The 19099-nt window shown below is 35.1% G+C and overlaps 1 protein-coding gene across 4 annotated transcripts in view; it reads right to left on the bottom strand.

The window, feature by feature from the left end:
- ROBO2 (roundabout guidance receptor 2) overlaps nucleotides 1–19099 on the bottom strand; it is a 659470-nt gene that overhangs the window by 152347 nt on the left and 488024 nt on the right. The window lies entirely within an intron of this gene.

The following is a 19099-nucleotide window of genomic DNA, read 5'->3' as shown; positions in this document are numbered from 1 at the left end:
ATACTGCCTTTTGCAACAACATGGATGGACCTTGAGAATATTATGTTAAGGAAAATAAGTCAGGAAAACCTAAAAACCAAATGATTTCACTCATAGGTGAGGTATAAAACTGAAACTCATAGACATAGACAACAGTATGGTGGTTACCAGACAGAAGGGAGTGGGAGATAGTAAAGGTTAAGGGGGCAAAATATACGGTGATGAAAGATAATTTGACTTTGGGTGGTGGGCACACAATACAATATACAGATCTTATAGAAATATGCACTTGAAACCTATACGATCCTTTTAATCAATAGCATCCCAATAAATTTTTTTAAAAGAAAAAAATCCACAAAAATATTAAATGTTTAATTAATTAGAAGAAATAAAATTTATGTTAAAATAACAACAACAAATTATCAAATGCACTACCAGCACTATTTTTGGTTACTCTTAGACAACAAGTAGTTCATATTTGAGTTTCTTGGTGAGTTATATCCTATCATTTTATAGGTTACTCTGCTTTCAAATGTATGGTTTATGTTTTTAGGTATTTTGAGTATAAGATAGCTCAAATATTTAAAGGGGAAATTTATTTTCTCATTTGTTGGCAAACTGACAAAATAAGCATTGGTTAAAAGAATTAAGAACTTTTATTAAATCATCAACATTAACTCTTAAAATATCAACATGTCTGGAGTGATCCTGAAAACGCACATGCTCTTTCTCCAATGGATCATAATTCCTCTGAAACAATTACTTTTTCCTTAAAACTACATATTTCACAAGCAATTAGATGTTAAATATCTCCACAGGTCCAGTAAATGTGGCCTTTTTTCCTGTATTTCTTTCTGGATAAATTGGTATATGCTCAATTGTAATCTCATTGATGCTTTACACTATTGCTCTGGGTATTTGGAGAAATGTGCATTTTCCCCAGAGAGCAAATATTGACTGAGTAGTATGATAAATTTGAGTAATAGTTTCTTACATTTCAAGAGTTCTTTACATTTCACAACAGAATTTAATAGACAATTTCACAACAATAAATGACTTAGAGGTAATGCCTACTCCCAGACACCATTTTATAGAAGATGGCAAGATTGTTGTCTTGAGTTGCAAAAAAACCTGTGACAGTATTTCTGTGACAAGGACATTTATTTTTCTAACACAGAGCAACGCACCCCTCCCAGCTGACGTGTGTATTTACTGTTCTAATTGCCTGTGCACTGAGCAGGTGTGCATTTCTCTATTTTGTGTTCAGAGTTTCAAAAACTCCAGAAAACACTGTATCAATATTTTTCTCAATATGAATCTAAAACCAAATGTAATCCTTAGAGGTTCATAATGTGTTAACTAACACAGACACACTTTAAAATTATTATGTTATTGAACAACCTAATGTACTTAAAAACGTTGCCCTGATTTGCTCTGATACTATTTTTACATAATTGAGAATGAATTTTAAATAATTGGATTATACTTTGGTAGAAAACAGCTACTTTTGATACATGGTATAATGTTATATATGTTCAACATGTAGGAGGTATCATCTGACTTTAATTAAAAATAGGGAAAAAAAGAAATAGATGAAAAAACATTACTTGTGAGGAAACCCTAATAGAAACGGGGTGATTTTGGTTGTGAAATCTGCCAGTCTCAGACTTGTATAAATGCAGTCATTGTTGCCAGGTTTGATTAATGACAGTTGTACAATCATGTGCTGACAGTCCCCACCATAAAGATACCTTTTTTTCCTGATATGAAACACTGCTGAAAAATGCAACCCAATCAGATTTGGCCGCTGGACAACATGTGCCATCATCACTGTACCGTGAATGGAGATTGATTGGTAACCAGCTGTGACAAAGTGGGAAAGGAAGCTCTGGTTTTGTGTTGTGTGCCCCCACCCCCCCCCCATGCAAAAAAGAAAAAGAAAACTGAATTGTGTCAAAACCATTACCATCTGTTCAGCTAAATAATAAACAAAACAAAATAAGTCAAAATAAATTTATTTTAATACTTAAAACAACACTTTGTATGCAAGTTTCTATTTGTGTGTCATCTTCTTAAAAATGTTTCAAAAGAGAAAATATTATTCATTTTTTAAAGAAACAGAGTACTACATTTTAAAATCACTCCCAAATTGAAATGAAATAATCTATTGTAATTCTTCCTCCTAAAGAAACTTTCTCTTTTGGGAATGTTTCTTAGAAATCTAAATTTACTTTGAAAATATCAAACAAGATTTGAAAAATGGCAAAATTTTATAACATAACCACATTTCATACATTTCTCTCACTTTGCAATCCCCAATGCACATTCAACTTCTAGGGTAGAAACTTATGATTTCCTGGCGTTTGTGGGTATAACTTAGGGACTTCTCCCTCCAAGTTTTCCACAGTGGCTTTAAAACTTGGGAGAAAAAAGAACAACAAATACACTACAAATTCTGTTACAAAGTGGAATTTTACCATGCTCAGTTCAAGCCTGTGTATCTCATTGCCTTGTTTGGATTCCATGAGAGCTCTACACTATTAAATCTCCCCGAATGACCATTTTCATATCAAAAGCACCTTTGTTTTTCATGGGAGTAAATTTATTTTCTCAACATTTTTAGTTTTTGAAATTACCTACTACTTCTTGCTATAAGATGCCTGACTCCTATTAATCATTAAGTTGGCCAATAGGAAAAAGTATGAATTTAACCAGGAAATATTTAATGTCTATGCAAGTAAATGTGTCTATTTTTTAGGGAGACTTGAGAAGTTTGTTTTCAATTTTCAAAAGACTTGTAGTCAATCCAAAGAGCTGAAGATCACCTTCTACCTTTTACACTCTTTCAAACAATAAATGCCTGCAGTTATAGGCATTACATAGTTCCATAATTCAATAAAAAGTTAACTATGAAGCTTTACATGAAAAGGTCACACTGTTTATTGCCTACCTTAAACAGAATAATTTTTAGGATAAAAATCATATATTAATCTTATAAAATCATTCATTGATCATTTAAGACACACCCTTAAACTAATAGAGGCCATGGTGTGGATTATAGTAGATACGGAGATGCATCCATTTAGAAGTCAGTGATGATGTATTTCTATTAGTCAAAAAAGTCCATTTTAATAATTCACAACTTTGAATCGAGGTACTCTTCTACATAACATAAACGTTCACGGAGAAATTTAAATCTTTTGCCTCTTTCAGTCTTGACAGCTGAAAATAGGGAAAAGTTGTCAATTCTCCTGAAACAATTTTTCTGCTCACAGTTTTTCAATCAAAATCTTTCCACAGACAATACTTGTTACCAAAACTCATGTAAGTGCTTCTTGGCTTTAATATTTAAGGTATATCCTAAAGTGAAGCTCTTAAATTACAATTGAGGTCTGGGATCTTCAAATAGCCAAAACCAGCCATTAGTATTTTGCTGGCGAAGGGATACTGAGTCAAGTTTACTATACATTCTAGCCAACCTGGGTCACATTCTTTTTTTAATCTATGGTTATAATGCAGGTTAGCGTTTACCATTTGGGTAAAGAAATCTTTACCGCCCTAACCGGTTTGGCTCAGTGGATAGAGCGTCGGCCTGCGGACTAAAGGGTCCCAGGTTCGATTCCGGTCAAGGGCATGTACCTTGGTCGTGGGCACATCCCCAGTGGGAGGTGTGCAGGAGGCAGCTGATCGATGTTTCTCTCTCATCGATGTTTCTAACTCTCTATCCCTCCTCCTTCCTCTCTGTAAAAAATCAATAAAATATATTTTTTAAAAAAAGAAATCTTTACCTATTCTTTCAGTTAGGTCACAAGCATTTCTGGGCAGGGCAACTAAGAGCAATATAAAAATACAGATATTCCTTTAAAATGACAATTAATGTAATATTCATTGAAAAAAAGGTAACAAAAATCTTGGGAGAGATTTGTATGGAAATAACAAGAGGCAAGGTGGTCTCTGAAGAGAACTTGCTGTTCTGTTCTGGAAGCCTCTACTGTAAGCCAAAGTGAACCTTGATGATACTCTGACTCTGCCTTAAATAACCAAACTACTCCTCATAATTCTCATTGAGTTGTGTGTATTTGTCATCCAGTCACTTACACATCCTTATAACCATTACTCTGAATTCTTTCTCTGACAAAGTACTTGCCTCCATTACATTTGATTCCTTTTTCTGGTGATTCCTCTTTTTCATTCCTTTAACTCTCATATCTTTCCTTAAATGCTACCCTGCTACCTCCAACCCTTGCCAGCCTGACTCATAGATGGAAAACTCCTCTACTTTATCTCCCTTTAGCACAACTGAGAGAGCAGGGCATTTTCCAACTAAAAAGCTAAGAGAAAACAAGTAAGCGAAAAAGATGCTTTAAGACATCCACAATAGGATAACAATAATTGACATAATGAAGTGCAGATTTCAGATCACCAGGTAGTTAAGCCCAATGACAACAACCAGACAGCAGGACACCCACCACCTTGCAAACAGAGCCTGTCTTTGGAGTTTGAGAAATTAAACCAAATTGTAGCTGAGCCTCCCAGAAAGGCCAAAGCATCCTGCTCACCCAGAAACTAAAAGTGCCTGTGAGTTTTAATCGGTGTAGGCTGTGGCTATCTTTTGTGTGTCACTGTCTCTCCCATCTTCTACAACTATGCAGGCAATAGAGACTCCAGGGATTCATTCTCTTGGCAAATTTGTGTACAGCTTTGAACTTTACACCCTCTTGTTTTTAGTCACTACCTGTTTTCATCTTCTGTCATCTTCTTTCATTTTTCACCTTTTCTGCAGTGAGCTTCATCACCTCTCATATAATTGCTCAGAAAATTTTTGTAGTCACTTCTATGAAACTTTTCACTCTGCCTTTTGAACTATCTGCTCACTGATTTGTAAACCTTCCCCATCCTCTCTTCTCAGATTTTTAACCTCACCTCCATGCCTTAACGGAAATCTGGCTATTTTCTGAGGGTTATGGAAGGGTGGGGGTGAAGGGGAAGTGAAATAAAACTCCCAGCTATTACAAACAATTATTCAGTGCCTGAGACATAGCAAATACATATTTTTAAGTAAGTTATTTATCTTCTCTCACAAAAAATAAAACAAAGCAAAACGAAACAAAGTCTCAATTAAATTCCTATCATGCCATCTAGTTTTAAATAGATTCTTTACAATTTATTTTTCTTTAGAAAATATAATAACTAATAAGACCTTCATCATAGGGCTTTTTAAAGCATTAAATGAGTTAATAATTTTAAAGTGTTGAGACTTGAACCTGGCATATAATAAATACCCAATAAATGCCAACTGAAATTTTCCATAATTGCACCTCACTTCAATTATTTTTCGTCCTCCAGTGATATTGTCTCTATCTCCCTTTGGTCATTTTCTCATAGCAGGATCCTAGACTTTATACTCAACTGGAATGGCTCTACCTTTAAAATCTGAATTTTGAATGTCTGATCCTACCATAACCGTGAATGTTTCCTACTGTTTTTATTCATTTACAAACAGAATTCTTCCACCATTTCTATCAACCTTACACCATTACTTATTTCTCTATCCTACTTAAATTCTATGATCCATAAGTCACTTGCCATTGCTTTTCTGTTGTATTTGGCTAGCAAAACCCCATTAAAATGTTCATACTACCCAAGGCAATCTACAGATTCAATGAAATCCCTATTAAAATATCAACAGCATTCCCTTTAGCATTTTGTGCAATGCTGGCTTGGTGGTGATGTACTCCTTTAGCCCTTTATTTTATTCATTTATTTATTTTGTCTGTGAAGCTCTTTATTTGACCTTCTATTTTAAATGATAGCCTTGCTGGATATAGTAATCTTGGTTTCAGATACTTGCTTTTCATTACCTTGAACTTCATGCCATTCCCTTCTGGCCCTTAGAGTTTCTGATGAGAAATCAGGTGTCAGCCTTATGGGAACTCCTTTGTAGGTAACAGCTTTCATTTCTCTTGCTGCCTTTAAGATTCTCTTTGTCTTTTGGCATTTTAATTATGACGTGTCTGGACATGGGTCTGTTTGGGTTCTTCTTGTTTGGAGTTCTCTGTGCCTCCTGAACTTGTGTGACTTTTTTCTTTACCAGGGTTGGGAAGTTTTCTGCCATTATTTCCTCTAACACATTCTCTATCCCTTTCTCCCTTTCTGCCTCTTCTGGCACACCTGCTATGCTAATATTGTTATGTTTCACATTGTCCCACAGCTCCCTTAAGCTGTTTTTTTTTTAATTGTTTTTCTCTTGTTTCTCTGATTGAGTGATTTTTTTCAACCCTGTCTTCTAATTCACTGATTCTATCCACAGCTTCCCCTAATCTACTGTGTATTCCTTCCAATGTATTCTTTATTTGTGTTATATCCCTCTTTATTTCTGACTGTTCTTTTTTCATAGTTACTATATCTTTTTTCATGCTGTTGAGCATCTTTACCATCATTACTCTGAACTCTGTTTCAGATAAATTTCTTATCTTTGCTTCATTTATCTCTTCTGGAGAATTCTCTTGTTCTTTCATTTGGGGGTTGTTTCTTTGTGTTCTCATTTTGGCACTCTGTTTTGGTTTGTGACTATGTATTATGTAGATCCTCTACGTCTCTCAATCTCTAGTGCAGAACAGTGTCAAACTCAGTTTCTGACTAAGTAGATCAGGCAAAGATTCAAAGGTTCCAGATAGCACCTCTGCCTACAGACTGAAAGGATTCTGTCTTGAATTGTTCCCAGCCAATTGTCCTCAGGTGTGGTGAGAGTTTTTTCAACAAAGTGGGGCCCTTGCTTCTGCCTGGAAGCTAATTGTTATTTTTAGTCTCTTAAGTGGCCTCAGGGCAAGGTGTTTTCCAATAGTCTTCCCCCCAGGCAAGGCAAATGTCTGTGTGGGAAAGATGTCCTCCACTGGGTTAGGGAATGACTCAGTAAACTCTGGGGTCAGCAAACTCTGGGGGTTTGCCTTCTGAGCTCTAACACTCAAGTCCCTAATCTTGGCTTCTGCTCACACAGCTCTGGTCCACTCCCCTCTCCCTCTGTCAGACTACAATGTGGGTGCCTCCACAGGGAATTTTGTGCATTGGCCCTTTAAGAGGGTACCTGAATTTTCAGCTGTTACTCCCTGGCTGATAGCAACCCAGTTGCTCTTCACAGCCAGATGTTATGTGGGTGCCCTTCTCAGTTCTGGTGCTCTCTGCTGGGGGTCCCAGCTTGAGGATTAGACCCCATAGTTCTCAGTAGCAACCCCCCACAGCTGAGATATATCTCTGGAACTTCTGTTGCTGTCTGTGGGCTCCTGGCAAGCCCTTTCTAGCCTCCGCCCCTCCAACTAGTCTCTGCAGTCTCCACTTTCAGACCCTGGGTATCAGGGTTCTCTCCTGTGAGTCTTCCATTGATTATTCAGGAAGTGTTTCTGTATTTTAGTTGTAATTTCAATTTGTTCCTGGGAGCATGTTTGTGCAGCATCCACTTACTCTGCCACCATCTCATTCACATGATTTTAATGATACATAAAGCACAATTTATAATTTTTATCATTGATATAATATTCACTATTTGCCTGGCAAAGAGTTTTTTGTTTGTTTGTTTGCTTTAGATTAGACTGTATTGTTATTATTTTTTGTATTATATGCAGATAGGGTAAAAACCCGACACTGAAAATTACATTACTGCTTTCAGAACTTCAAAGGACATTTAATATCCCCCATAATTACCCTGATTTTTACTAAATTTAAATCTCTTAAAAGTTTAAAGATTAAATAGGAGTGTGTATGTGTATATGTGTGTATGTGTGTTTGTGTGTTTGTGTGTGAAGTCCTTATTCCTTCCACAATGACATAAGATCAAATTCAAACTGTTGTAGAGATACTAGGATTTTCCTTGAGTTCATAATATCAGAAAGGAATATTTAATAATTTTCATTGTTGTCCTTATTATGCAACCCTCTTTGTAATAAATTTTTCACTAACATTTAATACATTATTCAAATAAAATATCTGCAATCACTTAGATGTATTACTTTTTATACTTTTAGAATATTACACGTATTATTTCCAATAGGTTTTTTACCTAATTACAGCATAAAAATTTATGTCAAAAATGCAATTATTTCACAATTAAGAAGAACATTTTAGAATAAAGTGGTGAAGACCATTTAAATTTTCTTCAATTTAGAAATAATTATTTTATTGGCTTAAATTAGTTTAAGACAATTTAGTTTACAATAGGAGTTAGAATTGCAATATCACTTTTGGAAATGTGGATATATTTCGCAGTAGTGTGTTTAGTTGGAAATTAATCTTTTTTAAAATATATTTTTATTGATTTCAGAGAGGAAGGGAGAGGAAGAGAGAGATATAAGAGAGAATCATTGATCGGCTGTCTCTTGCATGCCTCACACTGCGGATCGAGCTGTCAACCCAGTCATGTGTCCTTGACCAGAATCGAACCCAGGACCCTTCAGTCCACAGGCCAATGCTCTATCCACTGAGCCAAACCAGCTAGGGCTAGCAATTACTCTTAACTTAAATCCTTTTAGAAAAGGACTTTAGGAATTAAATGCATGAGATTCCACAGAATACACAATTTAGATCACACATTTTTTTGATAGGCGGCTTCCATTCTTCTTGCACTCTCTGAATTGGGAATGAACTCTGAATGAAAGGACTGCAAGTTTGGAGTAAAATGGATTTTTGAACGTGCCAGCTACTTAGTGGACTTGAGTTCTTTGCTAGACAAACTTTTAAGAAGTCGCGTTCGTTGGCATTGAAAGCAAGCACTCACTGAGTTATTGGGATTGAGGTGGATTCTGCGTTATCAGAGAGATGTTCAGTCTGGACCATGCCAGGGAAGATTCGAAAGGCTCTTTCCCTTTCCTTCTGCCCACAGAAACCTCCTCATGAAATGTGCTTATGAAATAATTTAGAAATTCAACATAGCTCCATAGGGGAAATGTCATCATTAGGTGTACCACATAACTTGTGGGTTGGTCGGTCTATTTGAAAATGTAGTTTCAGGCACTTCTCTAATTTAGCGACTCTGAACTAGTTTTATCAACTCAGCAACGATTTAAATAGCAAGGAATATTTTTAAAAATCCCAGCCTTGTGTATTCTAGAAATATGCAAAAAAGTATACATTCAACTCTAGTCATTAATAAAACCAGGGGCTTTTTCTTGTGTTCAATGATGACATAGTTATGTCACATCCAATCAGGATATTATTTGTCCATCTCACTGATATCCCTTTCTAGATAAGGCAATAAAAAAGACTATTATCTTCAAAGTCTGATTTTTAACTATATTTGATTATTTCAGGTGAGTGATGCCCAGGCTTATATCTTCCACTAGATAAGGGATTCTCGACCTCAGTACTGCTGACATTTGGGAAAAGATTATTATTTGCTACGGAAGTTGTCCTGTGCATACTTCGTCTCTCCCCAGTGGATGACAGTAGCACTTGATCCCCAAATGTGGTAACTGACAATGTCTCCAGTTATTGCTATAAGTCTCTCCGGGGGTGGGAGTAGCAAATTTAGCTCCAGACCAGAACCACTGTCCTAAATGTAAATCTGGTGAGCACTACATTCCAGATGGAGTGCTGGATATTTGAGATTAAAGATAAATATGGCAGAAAATGTTGAAGAGACAGAAATAAATTATTCAACAATGATAATTTTAACACTATTTTCTCTATTACAGGGACATAGAAAAAATAAAATAGCAATGGCTGTAGAGGGAATGTAGGGTGTTCCAGGTTCAAAACGGGCAATGAACAGGGAGACCTGGGGTTTGAATCCAGCTTTGCTAACCACAGATCCTGTGACCTTAAGCATGTTGCTCATTGTTTCTAAGCTTTAATTCCTCCTCTGTTATAGAATGGATTCATACTTCAAGGTTGTTGGAAAGATTAATTATAAACCAAGTAAATGCCTAACATGAAACTAGTGGGTCCTCAAGAAAATTAAAGTTTTGTTATTATTTTAATATTATGTCCTTTAAAATTAATTATTTCAGTGTACTAATAGTTAAGAGAGTGGATTTCAGGGCTAAAATGCTTGGATTCAAATCTATCTTTACCACTTAAATTTGCCCCTTAGATTCTTCATTTGTAAAATAAGGATTGTAAGAGAAACTTTCATAAAGCAGTTGTGAAGATTAAATCAGCTTGCATGTGAAGCACTTATAGGTATTAGCTATTTCTTCCATAGTTAATCAATTTTAAGATACACATTGTTCATATTTCAAAATATCTGAAATTAGAAATCATTCTTCATAGATGGCATATCACAGTTGATTTGCCATTTTTTTCTCCTTAACTATGAGAAAATATAATGTAGGATCTCACAAAGAATTCTAAATTGGATTCAGTGACATGATATTATTATATGTTTAAAAATAATTAAGCTAAACAAATCTTGTATTTCTCTCTTTATTAAATACAACACCTTTCATCCAGTCACTCAAATGATAAACTTCAGTATTACTTTTAACCTCTTTTTTCACATAAACCCTGATATGCAATCCACTTCCACCTATAAAATAAAGCTTTTCATTGTACTGCCTCTTAATTATTAAGCATGATTGCATATTCACAGGAAATATCCCAATGTCATTCCCTAACAACCTTTTAAATAAATTTCAAATATGTATGTCTACCTCCAAACTTTCTCTACTCCAAGCTACCCTGTATGTAAATATGAGATTCAATTTTCTAAACATAGAGGCAAAGATACATTTATATTCAATGTCCTTCTTGAATTCCCATTTCATAGTGTGTTCAGTGTAAGCAAATTATTTGGAATTAGAGGCTTTCATAATAAAGCCTCAGCTAACTTTGCTGCCCTTAAGTGCCACTCCACTACGGAGAAGGCAAACTGAACCACTAATCACTGGCTTACGTATTCCATCACTAAAGCGTTTTCCTCTTGCTTCCATCTCTGTCTCTTTAAACAGTCTTCTCTGCAGTTCCACTTACAGGAATTCTATTCTCCTTTCCAGACCCATCTCCAGGTCACATGGGACTAAAGTTGCTTTTGTTTTCTAAAACCAAAAAGAGTCTTATATGTCATAGTTTCAATGTAGTTTTCATTATTTAATAATTAAGGGATTATGTATTTCATACCCTCTACTATCTTACCCTCTACTCCAGAACAAACTCATCTTTTTTTATGTGCTACAATATCAATACATAGAAATTCCCAGTAAATATGTCTAATTATTTTGAAGTAATTATTGAAATATAATATTAAATTGAGATAATTGACATCTTACTACAAATTATGTAGTAATTGTGGCTTGAAAAGCTATTATGCTAACTTTTGTGATTGTAACAGTCTTGCTAATAAGAATGATCATCAAAATTTCTACATTGAGTTCTTGTCACATGATGATTCACCTTTTCAGAAGGGACTTCTAGTACTTTAATTTTTTGATAAGTGCCCCTAGGGCAACCCCCACCTCTAAATATGGCCTTTCAGAATGAAGCACCAATGAGTTAATGTTATGTAACAAATGAAGTAGAGTTCACCAATAATTGATTCTACTGTATGGAGAGTGGTACACTCTTACAATACTTTGAAAGTACTTGTTCTCCTTTCTCTTATCTTTGACAATTGTATCTTCTTCATACATTAAGTAATATATAACCCTCATCCATCATGCCACTGTAATACTGAGTCTCAAATTATTCTCTGTGTTGTTGTGTTTTTTTTTATAACAGTTGACTAGAATAGCTGGGCTGAACAGCAACTTTGCAAAAAGAAATAATAATAGTACCACCATATTGGTAGATAATATGAAGCTTGGAACTCAGTCCTGCCTACCAGTCGTAAGTGTCCATACAATTGTTATCAAATACTATCAAGAAAATGTAAAATAGTACTCTCAGTAAATTCAATTGTGCTATGAGCACTGTTAGGCAACAAAGATAAAAAAAGAGAAATTAAATTATCATGCCCTAAAAGAGTTCATAGTTCTAGATTTATACACTAATACTATTAAATTCTCTCAGCAAGCATTTCTTTAGCTTCTGAAATAGTTTTATTTCCAGATTCAATGTTAAGAAGAAAAGCACATAAACATAATAAGTTAAAATATTCTGTAAGAATAAATATAGAATTGTTTTGAACTTTGTTTTAATAGGCAGTGAAAAATAATACTAACCTTTTAAAACATGCAAACTGATTTATATGCTATAATACATTTATACATAAGTGCCATTATGATAAATATTATAAAATCTTTAATGTATGCTTTATTACACAGCTGTATTTTATGATTCTCTGATAGACATAACTGATCTAGGCAAGCATTTACTAAGCTGTTCTTTCCTAAACTTCGATCCCAACTGACGAATGGAAAAGAACTGTCCCTACCCAGTGCCATTAGTAGTGTTTAAAAGTAGGATTTTGCCATACTTACTCTCTTTGTGTTCTATTTTTCTCATTTATAATACAACGAGAATAATAGCATTTACATAATAAAGTTTTCCTATGGATAAATACATTACTATAAATTGCCTAGAGTGTATCTGGTATAGACTAAGTGCTATGTAATATATATATATATATATATATATATATGCCAAGCAACTGGAACAACAGAATGATTGGAACGACCGCTCACTATGATACTCACTATGGTGGCCAACCAGCCTGATCAGGGGCCCGATTGGCCCCCCAACCTCCCACAAACCCTCTCCCCGGCTGGCATGGTCCCTGATTGGCCCCCCTCACCCCGATCGGGGGCAGGGCCAGCTGGCCAACCACTCGCAGCCCCTCCCCCCACCAGCCTGGCCCGATCGGCCCCCATTGTGACAAGTGGGTGGCCGGACCCCACCCATGCAGGAATTCATGCACCAGACCTCTAGTCTTATATAATAAAAGTGTAGTATGCAAATTGTCCCCTCGACCAGGAGTTCGACCAGGGGGCAGGCCGGCCTGGGGAAGAGATTGAGGCCCTGCTGACAGCTGGCAGTGGCGAGGGACCCAACCAGTGCACGGAATTTCATTCACTGGGCCTCTAGTATGTTTATAAAAAAGGAAAATACAATAAAAACAACTCTTGAATCAGTACTAGATTTTTTCCTATAAAAACCTAAATAAACATTTAGGGTCAATTTTTTTTGAATTAAAAAATATTTCTCTGTATATCTGACAAGCTGTATACAAAACATAAAAAGTAATTTTCATTAGTAATGAGCTTATGTGTAATTTTAATTTCCCTTTTAGGCCCACCTGTTTCAATTTGCTGTGGTTTTTATACTCCTATAAAATGTGTTATCATACTTTTTAATATGAATTGATACCATTCATAGAATCATAGAATTTCATAATTTTAATTCATCATAGAAGCCATCCAACTGAACTCACACATTCTGCAGATATGGACTCTGGTAGTCAAACATGCAAATTGCTTAAAATAACATGGCAAATTTTGGCAGAGTTGGGATAAGAATGCTGATCTCCTAAATTCCATTTTACCTTGCATTCCCACATTATAATTCAACTTAATCTGAATAACAACAAAACCAATCAGAAATATATCTTAAGGGTGATTAAAAATTATGTAAGTGATTCTAACCACAACTTCTCTTGTGAAGACAAGGATTGGTGTTAATAAAGTCAATTAAAAAACTTTTTCCTTTTTAAAATTTGTTTATAGTAAAGGTAAAAATCTAGGTAGGAGAATGTCATCAATGGTAAATGTCAAGTATAACCACCTGTGGAATATGGTGTGACATGTGACTATCTCCTTTTATTTTATTTTATTTTTATATTTTTTTATTGATTTTTTACAGAGAGGAAGGGAGAGAGATAGAGAGTTAGAAACATTGATGAGAGAGAAACATCAATCAGCTGCCTCCTGCACACCTCCTACTGGGGATGTGCCCGCAACCCAGGTACATGCCTTTGACCAGAATCGAACCTGGGACCTTTCAGTCCACAGGCCGACGCTCTATCCACTGAGCCAAACTGGTTTCGGCAACTATCTCCTTTTAAGCCTTTGGCTTTTCCTACAGTTTGGTTTAAGGAAAATGCTACCCTAGACCAACCTCAACCTAGCTGAATGCTCTAACATGTAACATGGCCAGGTCCCACCTTCTCACATGTAACATGCCACACACCATAGCTTCTATGTGGGACAATACCCATATGCCAACGACAGGTGGCACTTAGGCAGATCCTTTTGCTCTGCAAACTGGCACCTGGTCTTGGTTCTGCTCTCACACAACACAGAGCTGCCAGTTAGCGGGCAGGAAAGCATCTTTGACTTCAAGGTATTTCCTACTCCAAGTGTGTCCCAGCTTGTTAGCTGACCACTGGCCAGAGCCCAAATTGGATGCCAGTTCCTGTATTGCTTCTGAGCTGAGATTCTCAACAGATGGGCCAGTGTAGTCACAGGACAAGGCAACTGGCACTCCCCATGCTAGGTGGCAATTAGTTTTGTGTTAACAGCAACTATTAGCACCTATTTGATGAAAACATAGAAAAAAGCACCACTTTGGCATCTTTCTAAAAGTTGCTAATTAATCCTGTTTGTAAACAAAATCTATATCTTCTGCTTCCAACACAGTAACTTTGACCTGATTCAAGTTTAGATTTTCAAAATGCCAAGCCAGTTTATGTGTGGCTTATGAAATTGGTCTAAAAATTATTCTTAACAGTAATGCTATAATAATACGCCTATAAAGTTATTTATTCATAACTGATTATCTAATTTTTTAATCCTCATCTGAGGACTAGTAAATATGTTTTTACTGGTATTGATGTTTAGAGAGAGGAAGGGAAAGGGAGAGAGGGGGCGGGGAGGGGAAGAGAGAGAGAGAGAGAGAGGCATTATTCAGTTGCCTCCTGAATGTGTGCCCTGACTAGGGATCAAACCCACAACCTGGTATGTACCCTGGGGGAGAATCGAACTCACAACCTTTAGGGGTATGGTTCGACATTCCAACCAACCAGCCACCCGGCCAGGGCTGATTATCTAAAATATAAAATTTCTAAGTGGCTCAAGTCCATAAGTCATAACCATGCAATCAGGAAGCCCATTAGTTTCAAATGCAGGTTTCATGTTGGACAGGTTCTAAATCAAGTCCTGACCCAGAATGTATTAATGTGTGACTATGGGAACTTCTGTAAGCTTCTGTTTCCATAAGCCTTAAATGAGACTAATATTATGCTGGAGCACTATTCTTTAAACTAATGTAATTAATGTATGCAAAAAGCATTTAGAAGAGTAGATGGCAAACTAAATCCTGCAAAAATTGCTGGCTTTTATCATTACATAATCTTCTTATAAAAGCAGTGGTTTGCTTATTACCAGCAAACAATACATTATAATGTGTGAAATTTGAGGGTCCCAGCCCAGACGTCTTCTTGCACTGGGGCTGGGATACAATATCTGGATCATGGACAATCTCCCAGAGATAGGAAAATAGGTGTTAACCCCCAGGCTTGGCAAACTGTCTCATAAAATTTATAAATAAATCTAGGTGATTTAAAAGAAAAAGTTATATTTATTAAATCAATAATATTATACACATTTCTTTGGAAATCAATTGGCAAAAGAGAGTATCCATAAAAATTGTATACTCTATATTTTTCAGCCTTAAATATATATATATATATATATATATATATATATATATATATATATATAATTACATGCCATCAGTCAGTTAAATTTATAAAACTGGAACACCTGCTAGTGCATTCATTTCAAAGTGTTTACAGTGCTTTGAATTAGTTATATCATTTTAATAACCCTTTGAGCTAGAATAGACGGCATCATTATTCACCCTCTGCAAATGTGTCAGGACATAGGTTAATCACTATTCCTGTCGCATCGCTGGTCCATATCAACGGGATGTAAAACATGAAGGGCTTAAATAGCTTCTTCAAGGTTTCACTCCTAGAGAACTGTAGAGAAATCTGTCAAACATCATTTTCAGAACATGGGAGTGTAACTACAAGGATAAATGATCAAAAAGTGTCAAAACAAGGCTAAAGTCTAATATTCCTGGCAATGGCCTAAATAGTCTTTATGTTAGTGATAGCTGTATGTACACATCTCACAGCAATTGTCCAGGCAGTTCTATATTTTTTCAGACAGAAATGGCTAAGACATCGGTATCACGGAAAATTCATGGAATATTCAGTAACCCTTTTCTTTATATTTTTGAATCTTAAGGACTGATTTACTTTTCAGGTGTCACATATACTGTTTTATATATATTGCTTTTCACTTGCTCTCAGTTTTTTCCCCCCTTCTTTTTCAAAACCCATTTTAATTGACCAATCTCGACCAGCCAACCTAATCAGCACGGTTATTTATCAGGAGCCCAAATTACCACATGTCCTTGAAGCCCACACTGTGTGTGAAGAAGCTGATCTCCTCGGCAGGGTGGCTGAGCACCTGTTCAGCATTTCTGCATCCCAGAAGCACATGCTCTAAACAATGGAGCTTCCAGTCAATTAACACAAGAACATTCTCCAGGGCAAAGTGGAAAGAGCCACTTAGTGTAAAAAAGGGAATTATAAGTGGTTCTATTCAGTTCCTTTTCTTAAGGATCATATATTTAGGTGAATCTCACATTTCATTCAACTAAGAACTCTAAAAAGTCTCTCTTAAAATAGACTTGCACTTTAGAAAAAGGAATTATCAGCTGGTTCAGGGAAAATTGATAGAATTTTACACTATATATCTTGAAACTTTTATTCTCCAGTTTCTTTTATATTTTTATGAAATATTCATGAATTATATTCACTGTGTGTAAGCCATCTACTGCATTTAGAATTTGCAGGCATATGTAGGAATGTAAATGGCATATTTTATTTCCTTTTTTCTCTGACAAGCTATTATGAACATTTCTTTCTGTACTCAAAATCCTTACTAAGGAAGTTGGTATCACTTTAGAATTAGTTTAGAACTTAAATAAAAATGATATAAGGAATATCATGGAACTAACTAGTCATGATATACTGAAAATCACATGATTAATGAAGATTGTTAAATTTCCTGTTTAAAGGCTTTTAAAAGACTGCTAATAATTAACTAAAATGCAAACTACACTGACAAGCCCAAATAAGAAACCGCAATTAGATTCATCACACTACTTCTTACCTATATTCTGAGAAGGGAAATTATTATTCTCTTTCCTAATATTAGATTGAACAGAATATTGTAGGGTTTCTATATTTCAATTTTATTTCTTTGGTTGTAAATTTATTGCATTTTGTTTCCTTTATGTCAATATAATATTATATTTTACATACAGCTTCAGCATATCTGTGCATATGTATAAGTATGTATTTTTTATTTTGGTATAACAATACTGTAAAGATCCCTATGCTATCATGGGACTTGGCATAAGATGATAATTTGAGCCAGTTATTATAAATTCTGGCAACTTCTCTTAAATGAAACACTATATGAAAAGTGTGCTGAAGGCACTTGATCATCCTAAAAGTATTAATTAGCAAAAAGCACTAAGTTTGCTTGAAAAAGAAAGACGTGGCACCCAAGGAAGAAACTAGGATTACTTTGGTTTTGACTTTCTTTAATGTATTCGGTATGTAAATATTTTTTCTACATCACCCAATCTGATTAACATATAATAAAAATATAATTATTAACAGCATATTTACTTTATTTGGAATGACTTTTTTACAGTTTAGCAATGAACATTACAAACATAGTAATGAATGTAAGTAAATGCAAAAATGCATCTTCTGCAATCTGAACTCTGTTTTAAGAAAGTTAATATGCTTCTAAAAAGCATAAGAATTATGAACTCTAAAATGTAAATCCCCTTATCTCCTCATTTCGTTCACCACACCCACTTTATTTTCATATTGGTTTATAAAATGCTTGTCACTAAGATGAGTCTGTGTCGATTTATTTGAGGACACATATATAGAAACCCTCTGGAAAAAAAATACTGATACTTGACACAATCATAAAAAGAAATATTTTTTTTTCTTTCTGAAATCTTCAACTGTGAAATAGTAATACCTTTAAAAGTTTCTGCAAACATTTAATATTTTAATGATAGCATATATGAAATGAAGGCTCCTTACTATTTTGTCCCTTTGTCATATAGAAAATGTCCAAATAAATAATAATTTTTTCTGGTTGGTCATCAGGATTATTGTTAGTCTTGGTAACTAATACTTTTCCCACTTCACTGAAATATTCATCTAGTCAAAAAACTGTCTTTAATAGTATTCATCTAAGGTATGTTATAATTTCATTAAAGATAGTTAATGAGAAAGGTTAAGAGCTTAAGGCTAAATCAAAGAGGCACATGGGTACTACTTAAAAAATATTTTTGTGGAAAAGGAAAAAAAAAAACTCCCTTAATTCATCTCTGGTTACTGAAAGGTTGGCACAAATAACTTCTGTATTGAAGGTTTAAATAGCTATCACAGCATTTCATATATTTAAACTTGAATTGAAAAGATTTTCTTGTCTCCAAAAGAAAAATAGTCACATATTACTTACATAGTAATTACAGGCTATGCAGCTGCCCTACAAAGCTTTACTATAAATGTGTTAAGCATGAACCACTACACAAACCTTATTCAAATTGCTTTAAATGTTATGCCAAAGAAATGTCAGCCTCCACACCACTCCACTACAATTGCTTCCACAGGAACAATGGCCATCTCCCTAGTCTGAAACCTAAATAATGTAATAGAATCAATGTTGCTCATTTAGGCTATGGTTGGTTAAAAGTCATTACTGTTATTCCTCACCAGTAAAGAGGTCTCTTTCCCTTCCTTATGCATCAGTGAAGCTTATGCTAATGCATCCAAATGTAAGAAAGAATACGCTTCTTTGACATAACATTTAAAGATTGAGAATTCAAGGAAAAGTACATGCCATCTAGCATGATAAAAATACTAACCTTAATTTCTATATCTCACTGATCCTTGCGTTAAGCCCTTCTAAAGTACAATTTAAAGCTTACATAGCATTACCATTTGCTTAATACTTCAAAAATATTTATCTGGTCACACAAAACTCTGTAATACTCTCATACCAGTAACACAAGATTCAAGAAGTTGAACCTATGAAAGCGTTTTAAAGGGAGTAGTACAGGTAAGATTTCTAAAAGTTTCAACCTTATCTTTAGA

Source organism: Myotis lucifugus, unplaced genomic scaffold, assembly GCF_000147115.1.
Source record: "Myotis lucifugus unplaced genomic scaffold, Myoluc2.0 scaffold_120, whole genome shotgun sequence".
In the NCBI taxonomy this organism is placed as follows: Eukaryota; Metazoa; Chordata; class Mammalia; order Chiroptera; family Vespertilionidae; genus Myotis; species Myotis lucifugus.
Note: the sequence above shows the minus strand (reverse complement) of the source record. Positions and strands in the feature narration are given on the sequence as shown.